The sequence below is a fragment of the Eublepharis macularius genome, chromosome 3 (genome assembly GCF_028583425.1).
Source record: "Eublepharis macularius isolate TG4126 chromosome 3, MPM_Emac_v1.0, whole genome shotgun sequence".
In the NCBI taxonomy this organism is placed as follows: Eukaryota; Metazoa; Chordata; class Lepidosauria; order Squamata; family Eublepharidae; genus Eublepharis; species Eublepharis macularius.
Genome location: NC_072792.1, coordinates 110,362,076 through 110,380,022, shown reverse-complemented (window position 1 = coordinate 110,380,022; position 17,947 = coordinate 110,362,076).

Below are 17,947 nucleotides of genomic sequence, written 5' to 3'. Positions count from 1 at the left end.
GGAGTTGAAGAAAATGAAGCAAAAATCATTTGAAGGAGCTAATAAACCAGGGAGATATTTGGCGTGGCAATTGAAGAAAAAGAGAGAGAAAAGAACAATAAGTAAAATTATGGAAGAGGGGAAGGAATTATATGATCAAGGACTGATTGAGAGAGCATTCTATAAATATTATGCCAAACTATACCAGAAAAAAACAGTGGACTATGAAAAGATAAGAGACTATTTTGACATGGTTGATTTACCTAAGGTGCCGGAGAAGCTGAAAGAGAAGCTTGGTGCTGAGATAACAACAATGGAAGTGGTACAAGCAATACAAGCTACTACAGTTGGTAAAGCTCCAGGACCGGATGGAATTACAGCAAAATTTTATAAAGTGATGGTGGAGGATTTGAAGCAACTGATGCAGAAATTGATGAATGAGATATTGGAGGGGGCAGAAATGCCAGATACATGGAATGAGGCTAATATTACATTGATACCGAAGGAGACATTAGACCTAAGTAATGTTAAGAATTATAGACCAATATCTCTAACTAATAATGACTATACAATATTTGCTAAGATATTAGCGGAAAGACTTAAGCTCTGGTTAGTGGAATTTATAGATGAAGACCAAGCTGGCTTTTTACCAGAAAGGCAAATAAAAAATAATTTACGAGTGTTACTGAATGCCATTGAGTATTATGATAAAAATCCAGGGAAGCAGGTTGGCTTTTTCTTTGTGGATGCGGAGAAAGCGTTTGACAATTTGAACTGGGATTTTATGTTTGCAACAATGGAGAAGATGCAGTTGGGAGAGAAATTTATACAAGCAATAAAGGCAATATATAAAAACCAATCTGCAAATATAATTGTTAATTCAGATGTGACAAAAAATTGGAAATAAGAAAAGGAACAAGACAAGGGTGTCCGCTTTCCCCACTTCTGTTTGTAATGGTATTGGAGATTATACTTAGGCAAATAAGAGAAGATAATTCAATAAGAGGACTGAGGACAATAGGATTTGAATATAAAGTGAGAGCTTTTGCTGATGATATAATGGTGATAGTGGAGGATCCAATAGAGTGCATGCCTAAACTGATGAAGAAAATGAAAGACTTTGGAGATTTAGTGGGATTTGTAATAAATAAGGTGAAGTCCAAAATACTGTGCAAAAATATGATTAAACAACAACAAAAGGAGTTGATGGATAAGGTGGAATGTGAAGTAGTGAACAAAGTTAAATACTTGGGAGTGGAAGTGACAGCGAAAAATATTGATTTATGTAAGAATAACTATGACAAGTTATGGCAACAAATAGACAAAGATATGATAAAATGGAATAAAATGAATTTGTCATGGTTAGGTCGGATTGCAGTAATCAAGATGAATGTTCTTCCAAGAATGATGTTTCTACTACAGACAATACCTATTGTTAAAGACAGTAAATAATTTGAAAAGTGGCAGAGAACGATGTTAAACTTTGTTTGGGCTGGAAAGAAACCTAGAGTTAAAATGAAAATACTGTATGATGCAAAAGAAAGAGGAGGTCTACAATTACCAAATTTTAAATTATATCATGACGCGGTATGTTTGGACTGGCTAAGGGAATGGTTGACATTGAAACATTTGAAATTATTAGCATTGGAAGGATATAATAAACTATTTGGATGGCATGCATATCTATGGTATGACAAAGTAAAAGCAGACTCTGTTTTTACATCATTATGTAAGAAGAAGCTTGTTTGCAGTATGGACCAAATACAAAAAATATATGGAAGAGACTATACCAATGTGGATTATCCCTGCGGAAGTAGTAAATCCAAGAACAGAATATGCAGGGGAAGACTGGTTGACATATAAAGAAATTCTTGAGATAAACAGAACAATTATTTGCTTAAAGGTAATGATGAATTGCCATTCCAATATGGATGGTTTCAATATATGCAGATAAAAGATTTATATGAGAAAGACAAAAGGAAAAATGGTTTTAAACTACAAAACTCTGAGATCGAGAATTGTTTGCTTCAGGGGGGGAAGAAAATGATTTCCAAAATATATAAGATATTATTGAAATGGTTCACAGAGGAGGAGGTCGTTAAAGTTCAGATGGTTAAATGGGCAATAAATTGTAATAGGGAAATTTCAATGGAAGCTTGGGAAAAGGTATGGAAAAATGTAGTTAAATTTTCAGCATGTACCACGGTGCGTGAGAATGTTTATAAAATGATGTATAGATGGTATTTAATGCCTAAGAAGTTGGCCAATGGTAATAGTCAGATGTCTGATAAATGTTGGAAATGTAAACAGCATGAAGGTTCATTCTATCATATGTGATGGACTTGTGATAAGGCAAAACAGTTCTGGGGGGATATAGTAATGGTTATGTCGGATATTTTACAAAGGAATATAAATAAAACCCCAGAATTGTTGTTATTATGCACGAACCTAGAAGATTTTGATAAAATGGACAGAGTTATGGTATTTTATATGATTATGGCGGCCAGAATGTGTTATGCACAGTTGTGGAAGACTCAGGAGATACCATCTATGGAAGACTGGATTTTGAAAGTTCTGAATATGGCAGAAATGGACAAGTTAACCAGGAAATTGAAAGAACAAGTATTGGAATATACATCAAGTTGGGAAAAATTTAAGAAATATGTGGAGAAAAAGTGGGACATGAAGGGGAAATTGTGGTCTTTGGATAGTTGTTAAGGGGGAGATAGAAACTTACTTAAGGTTAAAAGGGGGTATATTATATTTTACTGGATTCGTTTAGAGTTACAGAGTTATAGTATTATAAAGTTAAGAGTAAGATAATATATTCATATGGGAAAGTATAAGATTGAATAATAAGGTTGTACGGGTAATAGGGAGTATATATGATATTTTAGGGATGTAATAGAAGTAATAGATTTACAATATAGATAACAGGTATTTAAGGAATAGTATATTACATATATATATGTGTGTGTTTACTATATACTTATATAATTTTCATACTCTTAATTTAGATAAGTATTATATTAAGATAGTTAATACAAGTTAATAGATTAGATATATATTATATATACTATTATAGAATTCTTAAATTGGGGACTAAGTTGGGGATGGAAAACTGTTGGGAGTCACTAGAAAAGGGGGGGAAAGGATGGGGAAAATGCAATGAGGTGGAAAATGATAATGATTTATATGTTTATATTTGTAACCCATCCAATAAAAATTCTTAATATATATATATATATATATATAATAGCGAACATAAAACAGATACAATAAAGGTATGAGGCATTATTGTTTTTAATTTTCATGTAAAAATCGTGTGTTGTTACACCGCCCTGTCTGACGGGGAGGGCAGTCTAGAAGTGTAATAAAATAAATAATAAATAAACAAGGTGCAATCAAAGGTGCCACACCCACATAGTGGTCTTCACAAGTAAACAAAAGCCCTCTAACTCACTAACAGTGAAAAACCAGGAATGGTTTTTCCTGCTGGTTTTGCTGTAAGTAGATAAACCTGACTGAAAAGGCTGCAGTATGAGGTCATGCTGGTGAATCAAACAGCTGCCTACATTTGACCACTTGCTTTCTTTTCCTTGGAGCACTGTTTGGAGACAGTTTTTCCATAATCGAACCACATCTGGTCTCATCAGCAGAGGTGCCAGGAACAGCCCTTTTTTCCTTCAGCAGAAGCTCTGACACTACACTCAAAGCACTTACTGCCCTACTGAAACCCTCCATGTACTGCTTGAGTGCCTCAGCGAATATCCTTCTGTTTTCCCTTGCATCTTCCCGTCTCCTCATTTCTGCCTCCATAAGAGTTTTCCACCAGCTATTTTCTGGTTCCGACTTCTTCTTACGCTCCCTTTTATTTTCTCTCTCTTCCCTTTCTGCCTGAGCTAGTATCTTTTCAGTCACATTACTAAGCAGTGCAACTCTTCTGGTTCTTGTTCATGCTTTCTCCAGTCGTTCTGCAGGAGACAGCTGTGCAACGGTGGTTGGAGTGCTGGTGACTGCTTGATTAATTCCTAGGCCTATGGAAAAAGGATGAAATATTCAAGGCTGAGCATTTGTTGGTGGGATGCATTTTCAATTTAGTTAGTCAACTCTCCCCTACCTTCCACATTCCCATTTTCTTCATCCATAACTGCTAGCTCTGTCTCAATTTGAGTCATGTCAGGATCTAAAAGAACATAGGAGTAAGGCAATTAGAAATCAAAATCGCACCAATGCAGTTGATTGGGTGGCAAGGAGTCCATTTCTTGCTGTTAGTGCTTCCAATTCCCCATCCCTTTAATTTGTCCATTTTGGGGGGGGGGGGCGCAGATACTGTTGTATCTGCCCTCACAATTAACATGTTCCTTTTACACGACATCTTTAAAAGAATACCAGGGAACATTACCCTCCTCAGAAGTTTTTCCAGCGGTCCTGAGAAATTGAGAGCTTGGTACTTCTGGGACAACAGCTTCTTTTTCTGAGGGGCAGACTGGTGAGATTTTAAAAAAGTGGAAGTTATCTTTCCCCAAATAGTGCCTTCAACCCCAAATAATGCAGGGACATCCAATTCTTTGAGCAACAGTGTGACTTTAAAAGGCAATGGAGAAGCCAGCATGTGACTCAACGGGTCCCCCAAAGTCTGTGAAGAAACCAAATCTATACGGATGTTTAAAGGAAATTAGAAAGGGAGGGGGGAGACCTGTGCCCAAATCAGAAGGTGTGTTCATTATATTTTGACTATGATCACAGGTCATTCATGTGGTTATGCAGTATCTCCAATTAGTCTGGCAAGCACACCACCCACCACATTTTTCCGAAAAAGCATGTGTAAGCAAAATCAAAACCCCGATGCACCGACATACCCTGGCAAAACATGCCATGCCATTTCAGGATCTATTGATTAACAAATCCACCGGCTGCAGTCTTTGGTTAAATGGCCACCGATCAGGTCCTCAGACAAGGCTATGTTAAAAATCCCCAAACCACCTTTCCCCACCCCCTCCTTCAGCCATGAGCAAATGCAATTGATCAGTTCACAGAGATGGGGCAGACAAGAAAAAAACACACCTGAGCTGCTAGGAGTAGAGGTGGTAATCCCCTCGAGCTTAAGAGTGATGGTTTAGTAACTGAAGAGTTCCTCAGATCCATCCCATGTTTCTTGCATTTCAGGAATAGGTGGGCTTTCTGTCTTCAGGGAGATACTTCTTGCACCCCGCTGAGGTTTTATACTTGCATCCCCTCTAAAAATTCTATACAACTGTATGTAGTAGGGGCAAGTAACTGGAGCATTACCAGATCTTGCATTGTGCGAAACCACCCATTTGTATTCTTGCCTTAACATTTTGGACTTCATTCGGCATTCCAGCGCTGAGTGAACGTGTCCTCTTGCCGCCATCTGTTCTGAGATTCTCTCAAAGACATCAATATTGCGATGAGGAATTGATAGTGCCTCCTGCACCTTCTCTCCCCAAAGATCAAGAAGGTCAAGTGTTTCCTTCTCCCTCCATGAAACGCCTCTTCCACCCTGTGGTCTTTGCACAGCCATTATTGCACCCTTCCAGCTCACATTCGTAAATGGTGCCCAGATATGCTCCAAAATGCTATCCACACCCACTAGAATCTCTTTTTTTTTGAAAAAAATTTTATTGGGTTAGGATCAAATGTTTACACATTACAATCAATTTTCCCATTTCCCAATTTCTAACCCCCTCCCTTTCCCCCCCCATTTTGTTGACTTCCAACAGTTTTCCAACCCTTTATCCCTTTTCCCTTACTCTTTATATATTCCTCTATCTAACAAAATATATATTCTCCCTTTATTCTAAGCAATACTTCTTTAACTATTTTTAATACTCTGTACCCTGTCTATGAATCCCTTTTTCCATAATGGATAAGCAATTTATCCCATTTTTCATTATCCCACTGTCAAATATTTCTATATATCATAAACTATGCAAACCATACATTCATATAAATCAACCAGTTTAACTTATAATCTATATGTTATTCATTCTATCTTCTTCTTTCTATTTTAATTATATTTGTTCACATTAGTATTTCTATTCCCCTTCAATCATAAGTCTATATATGATATCAATCAATTTGACTCATATACAGCTTCAAAGAAATATGTTCAATTTGGTACATTGTACGGAATCAAAAAGAAAATCTTATTAGTTGGTCAATCCTTATAGTTAACCCTTATGATTAATTATTTTCTATCCATATTCTATTTATTATTCTATATATGTCAATCTAATATCATAACTGCTTAGAAATTCTCTTTAACCTCTTCTCCTCCCCGGTAAAGTCACCCCCCTCTACATTTTATTGTACATCAGTAGTTCTCAAACTGCCACAGTTCTCCTCCCACCTCCCATTTCTTCTCCAGATATTGTTTCAGCTTCTCCCAGTCTGTGTTAAACTGCCCTGAGTCCAGATTTCTCAGTTTTCTTGTCATTTTGTCCATTTCTGCCATATACAGCAATTTGTGGATCCAATCTTCAATGGTTGGCACTTCTTGAACTTTCCATTTTTGCGCATACAAAAGTCTAGCTGCTGCCGTCATATAAAATATCAACGTCCTATGATGAGCTGGGATTCCCTCCATTCCCAAGTTTAGTAGCAGGAGTTCTGGGTTCTTATTGATTTGAAATTGTAAAATCTCACTCATTTCTCTTATTATTTCCCCCCAGTACTGCCTAGCTACCTCACACGTCCACCACATATGGTAGAGGGAGCCCTCATGCTTCCTGCATTTCCAGCATTTATTAGAAGTATTCAAATTCCCTAGCGCAATCTTCTTTGGTGTCATGTACCAACGATAAATCATTTTATAAATGTTCTCTTTAATACTAGTGCATGTCGTTGTCTTCATTGTAGTCTTCCACAAGTATTCCCATGCCTCCATTGTTATTTCTTTGTTAAAATTTATGGCCCATTTCACCATTTGTTCTTTAACTACCTCGTCCTCAGTATACCATTTCAGCAGTACTTGGTATACCTTGGATATTTTTTTCTTGTCCTCTTTAAACAGGGTCTGCTCTAGTTCCGAATTCTCTGTTCGTATACCTCCCTTTACAGAGTCCGAGTTGTATAAATCTCTAATCTGTCTGTACTGGAACCAGTCGTAATAAGGTGATAGTTCCTCCTGAGTCTTTATTCTAAGTTTAGATGCTTCAGTCCTAGTTATCTCTTTGTAAGTTAAACATTGTTGCTCATTATCAACAGCTCTCGAGTCTATCACCTCATATGGAACTACCCACAAAGGGGTTCCTTCTTCCAAGTAAATTTTATACTTCTTCCAGATTATATATAAACTTCTCCGTATATAGTGATGCAGGAACATCGAGTTCGCCTTTACTTTATCATGCCATAAATATGCATGCCATCCGAATATCTTTTTATATCCCTCTAGGGCTAGTAATTTCTTATTCTTTAGCGTCATCCACTCCTTCAACCACACCAAGCAAATTGCGTCATGGTAAAGTCTTAAATTGGGCAGTTGCATTCCGCCTCTTTCCTTTGCATCTTGTAAAACTTTCATTTTCACTCGAGGCTTCTTGCCTGCCCATACAAAGTCTGATATTTTCCTCTGCCATTTTTCAAATTGCTTAGAGTCACTGATGATTGGTATTGTCTGTAGCAAAAACATTACTCTTGGTAACACATTCATCTTAACTGCTGCAATCCTTCCCAACCATGACAGATTTAATCTGTTCCATTTAATCAAATCTCTCTCTATCCGAGTCCATAATTTTTCATAGTTGTTTTTAAATAAGTCTATATTCTTAGCAGTCAGTTCGATTCCCAAATATTTCACCTTGCTTGTTATTTCACAATCCGTTATTTCCATTAACAATTGTTGTTTCTGCTTAGTCATATTTTTGCATAGTATCTTTGACTTCTTTTTATTAATATAAAAACCTGCCAGGTCTCCGAACTCCTTGATCTTATCTATCACTTTTGGCATGTTCTCCAATGGGTCTTCTACAATTAACATTATATCATCCACAAATGCTCTGACCTTGTATGAATAGTCCTTTATTTTAATTCCTCGAATTTCTTCATCTTGTCGTATTTGTATCATCAGGATCTCCAATACCAAAATGAACAGCAGTGGAGACAACGGGCAACCTTGTCTTGTTCCTTTACTTATAATCAATTTCTTAGTCGCTTCATCATTCACCACAATTGCTGCAGTCTGGTCTCTGTAAATTTCCTTAATTGCTCTAATGAATCTTTCTCCCAATTGTAGCTTTTCCATAGTGGCAAACATAAAGTCCCAGTTTAAATTATCAAACGCCTTTTCAGCATCAACAAAGAAGAAACCAACCTCTTTGTCACAACGCTTGTCATAATATTCAATAGCATTAATCACTGTCCTTAAATTGTCTCTAATTTGTCTGTCTGGCAAAAAGCCGGCTTGTTCCTCCTCAATGACTTCCGAAAGCCACCCCTTCAGTCTCTCCGCCAGTATCTTCGCAAAGATTTTATAATCATTGTTAAGTAACGATATAGGTCTGTAGTTTTTCACATTAGTCAAGTCTTGGCCCTCTTTGGGGATCAATGATATATTCGCTTCATTCCAGGTATCTGGAATCCGCTGGTCCTTTAAAACTCCATTGATCACCTCTTTTAGGAATGGTGCCAGTTCGTTGGCCATTACCTTATAGAATTTCGCTGTAAGTCCATCTGGCCCTGGCGCCTTTCCTAGATTTGCAGATTGTATTGCCTTATTTAGTTCCTCATCTGTTACTTCACTGTTCAGTTTATTTCTCCAAGCTTCCGAAATTACTGGAAGTTTCATTTTCTCCAAATATAATGCTATTGACTCTTTATTTACCTCCTTCTTATTATACAACTTAGCGTAGAATTTGTAAAAGGCTCTACTAATGGTAGTCTGTTCCAAATACGTTTTATTATCTTCGCAAATTCTATTTATTGTTTTCTTTTCCCTTCTCTTCTTCAGTTGCCATGCCAAATACTTCCCAGGTTTATTTGCACCTTCAAACGCTTTCTGATTCAGTCTTTTAAGATTCCACTCCAATTCCTTGTTATTCATTGCTGTTAACTGTTCTTGAAGTATTTTAATTTCCTGATATAATTTCTTTTTCCCTGGTCTCTTTTTTAACTGTATTTCTTTGGCTTTTATTTTCTCCTCAATCTCTTGTCTTTTCTCCTCTTTCTTTTTTCTTGCTCTGCCATTTAAGTCCATCAGTATGCCCCTTATAACCGCCTTATAAGCGTCCCAAACTTTATCAGTTGGTACTTCTTTGTTTACGTTGTATTGTATGAAGAACTTTGTCTCTCTTCTCAACATCTCCATATTCTCTCCTTCCTGTAGCAAGTCCTCATTTATTCTCCATGCTTTCCTTTTTCTCCTTTTCCCTAATTTCCACATAATTGGATTATGGTCTGAGCCTACCATCGGCATTATTTCCACCTCCTTAGTTCGTAACGCTAAGTCTTTTGAGGCCCAGATCATATCGATTCTTGATAGTGTACAGTGCCTTGCAGAATAAAAAGTAAATTGTCTACTTTTAGGATATTCTCTTCTCCATACATCTTCTAGAGTCTCCTGTTGTATCAAGTCAAAAAAGAGCTTTGGTAACAATCCTCGTTTCTTTTGTGCAGTTGTTGTCTTTTTATCTAATTCCAAGTTCGTCACTCCATTGAAGTCTCCGGCAAGAATTATCTGGTCATATGAAAGATCATCTAGTTGCTTCCTCAAATCCTCAAAGAAGCTTTCCTTTGCACCGTTAGGTGCATAAACTCCGACTACCAACACTCTCTTTAAGTCCCAAGTACATTCCACTGCAATAAATCTGGCTTCCACATCTTTCATTACAAATTTTGGCTGTAGCTCCTCTTTTATGTACAACACCACTCCTCTTTTTTTCTTGTTGGAGGCCGCTACAAATTCTTTGCCCAATTTTCCTGATTTCAAATATTTTACATCCTGCTTTCTGATATGGGTCTCTTGCAAACAAACAATGTCACATTTTTGTTTTAATAGCCAGTGGAAAATATTTTTTCTCTTATTCGGTGAGTTAAGTCCATTTACATTCCAAGATAAAACTTTGCACTCCATACTCATAATCTTGTTGGTAAGTCTTTTTCATTGTCCCTTATAAATCGCTCCATCTCTCGCTCAGATCTGATGCGCTTTTTGGCCCCTCCAAACTCAAAGGACACACCTTCTGGTAACTCCCATCTGTACCTGATTTTCATGTCCTGCAACATCTGAATTAGCACTTTATATTTTTTCCGATCTAGTAACACTGACCTGGGTAATTCCTTCATTATGATGATCGTCTTGCCATCAATCTCCAATGGATCTTGAAACTGTTTTGTCACAATCTTCTCTTTCATATTTCGTGTCGTAAACTGCACAATTACGTCTCTTGGTAATTTCCTCTGGGTTGCAATTCTCGAATTCACACGATATGCCACATCTAGGATAGCCACAACTTCCTCCTCCTCCTTCCCCAGGTATTCAGCTAACACCTCAGTCATCTGTTCTTGCGCTGACTTTCCTTCCACTTCTGGCAAGCCACGAAAACGTAACTGCTTCTCCATATGTTTAGTTTCTGCAACTGACATTCTCCCCCTCATCAGTCTCATCTCTGTCTGTTGCGTGTCTGCTAAGTTCTCCATCGCGCCTTCTACTGTTTTAACTCTCTGCTGCGTTCCTTGTAGTTCACTTTGTATTGTTTCCATACCTTTTTTCACTTCTGACAGCTCCGATTTTACTGTCTGCGTAACCTCTTTAACCTCTTTAATCAGCTCCAATTTCATGTCTTTAAGTTCTTTAATCACATCTAAAAGTTTTTTATCCAGGTTTTCTATTGCCGATTGCCACTCTTTTTTTGACATCGTGGGGCTTGCTTTGGCTCGTTCCCACGAGTCCGCTCTCTTCCTTAGCTCCGTGGCGTAAAACTTAGTGTCCTTTTATTTCAAATGTCCCGGTCTTCTTACACAAATTAAATTTTAAAGCGTCCAAAATGTCGGGCGTCTTTTCTCTATGGTTTCTCTATGATTTTGTAATCCAAAATGGCCTACTTCCTTTTCCGCTGAGGCCGCGACCCTTCCCCTTTCAAAGATGGCGATTCCCTTCTTCCTGCCCTCCAGCAAGGGCCGCTTCTCTCCAGCAACTCTATTGTTGTTACGCACTTCCTGTCTCCCAACTTCCCACAGTAGGTCTCGCGATGGTATCTCTTTCTCACAGCTCCATAACCGCAAGTATTCAAAACAATAGTTCAGTTCCTTTAATAACTTCTTTAAACTGAGTCTCTTTTCAAATACAACTCTTGCCGGATCTTCCCCTCTTTATCGTTAGCCTGTTGCAGTTTGAAAATCTACTTTTATTCCTCTCTGCTTTAATCAATCTGTCCCATAACAGAAGATAATGATCTTTACCTTCTCATTCACATTTCTCGGGTTGTAATCGCTGTTTCGATTTAAACTTCTCCTCTCCGTTTCTTCCCCCAATCGAAGCTTGGGTATGTAGGTCTTATGCCAGCCGAATTGGCCCCAAAACTGCCGCAGAGATTGTAGCCGACCTGTCACAGGGTGGGACCTCAAGGGTCGTGAGGGGGCCCGTTGCGTAGAGCCCCCCCTCGCCCGAGATCAACGCACCCTGAGGTCTTGAGCATTCTTTGCCTGCTCTCCGCCTGAGAGCAGTCGGCCGCGGGCTATTTTGCCCCCGCCGGCCGGTTAAAATGGCAGTCCGGTCAGCTCCGCAGTTGGAGCTGCGTCAGACCTCCATAAATCCCAAACCGGAAGTCCACACCCACTAGAATCTCAGAAAGCAGTTGGTTTAAGCTGACCACATGATCCAAAAGTGGGTTCCTACAGGTGAGGATTGGCACGGATTCACCCTGTATGCGTGAGCGTCATGTTTAAATTCCCTCACATGAATAGCAGTGGTATAGGCTCAGTTTAAAGTTTTTAAACACTGTCAGTGAGATTCTTTAAGTGTTCATTAAAGTGCCCAATGAATTGCATGCTAACACAAGATGGACATGGAATGGTCACCAGTCGTGGTAACATTGCATCGTTGGTGCAAATCAATCGCAAAACTGAAAACTGGTCCCATTGTTTTACATTCCTCCCCATCACTGCATGTGTGTGGCCATTTGGATGGAAACAGCAGTCTTAAACCGAGCTCAGATGGGAAAGGGTGGCGTAACCAGTTCTGAACGTGCTCAAAAAACACTGTAAATAACCAGAAGACTGGCATTAAGTAGAATCTTCTCAAATTGTTAGCTGTATAAATCAGATTCAAAGGTGAAGCAAAGGGGGGGGGGAGCCATTGCCGCAGCACCTCTGCTTAGCTGACTGTTATTATTATTTTTTTTATAGAATTTTTATTGGATGAGGTAATATACAATCATTACTAAATACAATATATTTATCCAATTTAACTCTTCTACATGTCTATATACCCCACCCTCCCCTCCCCCTTTTCTTTGTTGACTTCCAATAACACTCGAGCCCCCCATTTATTCATAGATATTATTATTATTACACTATAATGCTAATACTTATACCATGGTATAGATCTTAATATATTTTCTTTCGTTAAGGTCCTTTGTATAAAATTTAAAGTCCCTCAAAAGACCACAATTGCCCTTTAACATCGCATTTCTTTTCCAAATATTTCTTGAACTTCTTCCAATCTTCCAAGAAAATTTCTGGATCTTGCTGTTTCAGATTTCTAGTTAGTTTGTCCATTTTTAGCCGACTGTTATTGACTGGTTCCGATGCTGAAACATTTATTGACTTGTTCTAACGCTGAAACGTTGCTTCATCATTAAAAAACTCAAAAAAATATGGGTCGCTGAGAGACGGGGGTGGTTGTTGTGTCCCGTGTTTGGGGAGCAGTGGAGATCGTGCTAGGACCTGCGATGTCGTGGGTGTGGGTGTGGGTTCCTATGTCGACCAATCAGTGACAAGGCAAAGGAGAGGGGGGAGCAGATATGGAGAAATGTGAAGTAAGTGTTTAGACTGCAATTGTTCAGGATGAGCCCGACTAGACAGCTGATTCTAATTTAAAGTCACATTATCGGCGCCGGTGGAAAAATTGGACAAAAGGCAGGCCCACGTCCCATGACTACCACTGTCGTTTGAAACCCTCGAAGCTATGGGACGCGAACCAAGTGCTGAGGCTCTTTAAAGACTCAGTGTGAAATCACAGATTATCGGCCTAATCTAGACTGCAATTATCTAAAAGGAAGGACTTAAAAGTTCTTACATTTGGAGATAAACAAAAAAAGGAGGGGAAGATGGTGGATTTTTAACTGCATAGTTCCACTAGTTAATACCTCCTGATGGATTAAAAAATGGTTGCCATTATGAAGCAAACCCGAGAAGAAATTATACAAAGAATTTCCCAAAGGATAGCCTCCTCCCTTTTAAGCAAATTTGAAAGTTTGTTAAGCAAAGTAAAACAAGACTATGGAAATACTCTAGTTAAGATTTGTCAATGGGACCACGATTCACCAGAACCAAATTCAGAAGACAAGTACCAGCGTTGCTATCTCAGCAAACTGTTCAGTCTATGGAAGGGCTTTCGGAAGAACACAACCATGGACTTGAATCACCCTTAGGTCTGCCCAAAATAAATCACCCATCTTAAGGAATCAATCAAGCCATCTAAGAATTTAAGGAACAGTTCAAGAAAATTGCTGATGTGGGAAATGGAACTGAATTCATATATTTACTACAACCAGTCTTCGAACTCAGAAAAGATAATTTAGGCTTCTGGGAGGACTATTTGAAGATTTATGGTGTGTTTGACCCAGGGGGCCCTCCCCACTGAGACCCTAAGGATTACTGTGAAGATCAACAGTGACTTGCTGAGATCCCAAGGATTACAGATGTAAAAGCTGAGCTGCAGTGGGCATGATATGTGCCATTGATTACCTGTTCAGGATCACAGATTTTCATCAACAGAATCTCTCAAAGGAAAACGAGTTTAAACAGATGATTCATTAGACCTCTTTCAATTCTAGAATGTCATATATAGATTAAGGATCATTTTCTGGAATAATATGTCCCCTTAATTTAATACAATCAGTTTCCTTGTGAATGTTACTCTGTGCCTGGACTGTGTTCTTTCTTATGAACTTGCATTCAACTGTAGCAGACAGCAGAACCAATAACTTATTAAGCAAGGTCTTGAAGAAGAGTCATGCTATCACTTCTGACTTCATATTCTTCATCTCATTAGTTCTTGCAAGAGTTGTAGTTCCCACATAAATCATACTAATGTACAAAGAAAGAAAGGAAGAAAGGAAGAAAAAGAATTTTTCCCAACTCATGAAGTACTCTACTTTCCTGTTTTGCTGTGCGAAGATCAGATATAACTTGTCATCCTTATATTGGCACAATGTACCACTGTTTCTGAAAAGCTATACGTCTGGGATATTATTCTCTTGGAGCTGCTTACCAAAGTATACAAAAAGTGGAACAACTTATATGCAGTCTTGTGGAAGTGGTTATAACAAAATAGAAAATGGGAGCCCATTTAATGACTGCAGAAAAAGTATTACAGTTTTTCTCTGATGCTTTTATACATCATTTAGAACACTGTACAAATCAAGGTATTATTTTCCACCAGTTTCAAAAGTTTGACTATTATCTGCTAAAATGCAATTTTTGTATCAATGCAAGCAACACTTTAGGTATTTTCTCTATTGCTATACAATTTAAATAATAAAGTAATTATTGAACTGTGTAACAAACATAGAAGGCCAGAAGAAATATAGCTGTCCTTGGGAAGTTTCATAAAGAGATATGTTTTCATTTCTCCTTCCTATTATGACTGCCATTGTTGAGGAAGCACATGGTTTTTCAGCTACGGTTGAGTAAGCACATGGTTTCCAGTTACAAGTAAAGTTAATATATAGCTTGGATCCTATGAACAAAACTCATACACATTCCAAAGATTTAGCAGAAGCTAAATCTTCCTTTGGTGCAAAATCGGTGGTTTGCAATGGGACCATGTGCTAATGGAAGTTTTAGCAGAAGAGGAAGTCCATGGCAGAGACTATACAGCACAAATAGGAATCAATCATAGGATCCAGGCCATTGTGGCCAAGAGGAATGCGGCCAATCACGGCAGCCACAGCGCAACTGTGGCAACTTGGCAAGTGGAAGTGAACAGAGCTATTCAGATGGCCATTGCTCCCAGCACCCGTCGAGCATATGAGCGTGCGGTAGGACTGCTTCAGGACTTTCGGGAGGGAGCTGGGCTGAGTCAGGTGTGGCCCATCCCCACTGAGCATCTCTTGCAGTTCTGCGTGGCTCAGAGGGCTCGCGGTTTGGCGATTAAGACTACTAAGGGTCAGATGGCTGCGTTGGCTTTCGCCAGCAAGGCGCGTGGCCTGCCGGAATTTACAGGTGATTTTAGACTCCGGAAGATGTTGGAGGGTTGGTCCAGGGAGGCTGGGGTTGTTAAGGCCGATTTCCCCCGCTATCCTTAGAGGCCTAGGGGCTCTATGGGGGAAGATATGTAGTTCTAGTTTTGAGTGCAGGCTGTTCCACGCCGCCTCCCTCACAGCGTTTTTTGGTGCCCTGCGTGTGAGTGAACTTGTGGTTCAGTCGCAACGTGATGTTTCAGGGCGGGCTTTATCGGCTTGTGATATTCAGTTTCTGGGCGATAAAGTTTTGATTCGAATTAAGAGGTCTAAGACTGATCAGAAGCGAGCCGGGTCCTTGTTAACTTTGGGACCCTGTGAGGATGAGGCATTGTGCCCAGTTCGGGCTCTTCGTTCATATTTGAAGGTTAGGGGTGAGGATGAGGGAGTCTTGTTTCGACATGTGGATCGCTCTCCCTTAACTCGCTACCAATTTTGGGCGGTGACGGATAGAGCGTTACGACAGCTGGGATTGGTTGGTGTCAAATTTGGCACTTATTCATTTCGAATTGGTGCTGCATCTACTGCGGCAGCCATGGGGTATGCTGATAAGACCATTCAGAAGGTGGGCAGATGGAAGTCGTCTGCTTTCCGGTCTTACATTCGTCCTCTCCCTTTGTTCACGTCTCACACAGTTTGATTTTTTCCAGGTACAGGGAGCAGCTTTGAGAGGAAGCGGATCCTTATAGCCGGCCACAGTATGGTGTTCTGGGCTGCAGTGCAAGCCAGACGGACACCGATTGGAGCTCAGCTCGGGTTGAGCGAAGATGCCTCCATTGAATGGTTGGGTCGGCTTGGCCTTCGGTGGGCTGGGTTGCTGCCTCTCCTGTTTGGAGGAAGGATGGGTCCTCCTCCCCATATTTTGGTCTTACACGTGGATGGTAATGACCTGGGTCTTTTGAAAGGCAGAGCCCTGTCCCTGCAAGTGATTGCCGATCTGAGGGTAATCAAGAGCCGTTGGCCTGGTACTTACGTATTCTGGTCGGAGATGCTCCCCCGACGCAAATGGAGGGAATCTCTGGACCCGAGGGGTATAGCTCGTGCTAGGCGTAGAGCCAATAGGGCCATTCAGAAAGCCTTAGCTTCGGGATTAGGCATCTATCTCCCTCACCCTCGCATTAAGGCCGCTAATGCCACCCTCTACAGGGATGATGGGGTTCATTTGTCCCCGTCCGGCAATGACATCTTCTTAGATGACCTGCGGCTTGGGCTCAGGTTGGCATTAGGCCACCTGTGGGGCGCGAGGGCCTAAGCTGAGGCTTGGCCTTTCGCGTTGGCAGGAGAAAATTGGGAAATAGGGAGCGGGCTGGTGAGCACCCCCTTTGGCAATTCCCCATCGGTAGGGAAATGGGGTCTCTCAGGAAGGATGGTATGCTTCATGGCTACCACCACCTGTGTAGACTGCCTCCAGGGAACCCCAGGTGCAAGTCCTTCCCTCATGCTGTATGGCTGAGGCTTTAGGAGCTTGAGGGGGAACGCTTTGCCTGGCCGGCCGGGCTGAGGCCATTCCATGGATGGATTATGCCCGGGGCAGCGGGGCTCGCCCATGCAGGTCAAGGCGGAGGTCAGAGGTGACCCCATGGCTTGACCTGTACCGCATAGTTTGCCCTTGCCGCAGTTTAGTGTTGATGTTATGTTTAATAAAGCGGCCATTTATACCAACAAGTTGTGTCTGTCTCAGTCTTCCAACTGAGGGGGCAAACAAATGTCCTGAAATTTGTGGTACACTCTAGAAAGTATAAAATCCTGAAGGGAAGGGATTATGATGAACAAACTGATGTTTCTAACTCAGTTATGAGTCCATTGTTTGAAATTCTTCCATATATCATACCCTATGAATGTATCTGTGTGACAGCCAATTTAGTGTAGTGGTTAAGAGCAGTGGGACTCTAATCTTGAGAACCAGGTTTGATTCCCCACTCCTCCACTTGAAGCCAGCTGGGTCACCTTGGGTCCGTTACAGCTTCTTAGAGCTTTCTCAGCCCCATCCACCTCACAGGGTGATTGTTGTGGAGATAATAACAACATACTTTGTAAACCACTCTGAGAGGGCATTAAGTTGTCCTGAAGGGTAGTATATAAATCGAATGTTGTTGTTGTTATAAAAACATCCATCATGACGAATTCATAGCTGCAAGCAGCATTTCTCTTAATGATATGCACAAACATAGTGGTACATGTTTTCACCTACTGTATTCACATGTACACCCCCTGCTCCTCAAATGTAGTGCCTGTACCTGTGGGTGTATTGGGTGAAACATTCTTTCCTTCATGAGACTATACCTGTAGCAAAATTTAAGATGACTGAAACCCAAGATCATGCTGAAACTGGCTATCATCAGACTGTGGTCTGAGCACTTTCACAATATAAAACATAAGACATAGCTTTATAGAGAGAGGTAACTGTTAGTCTTGCAATACTACCTCTGCAATCTGGTTAATAACCCAATCTTTTGCTGAGTTGATCTAAATGCCTTCTTTAACTGAGAAACTCAAGTCAGAAACCGAAACATCAGTTTGGCTTGAGAATTCAGGAGTGTTCA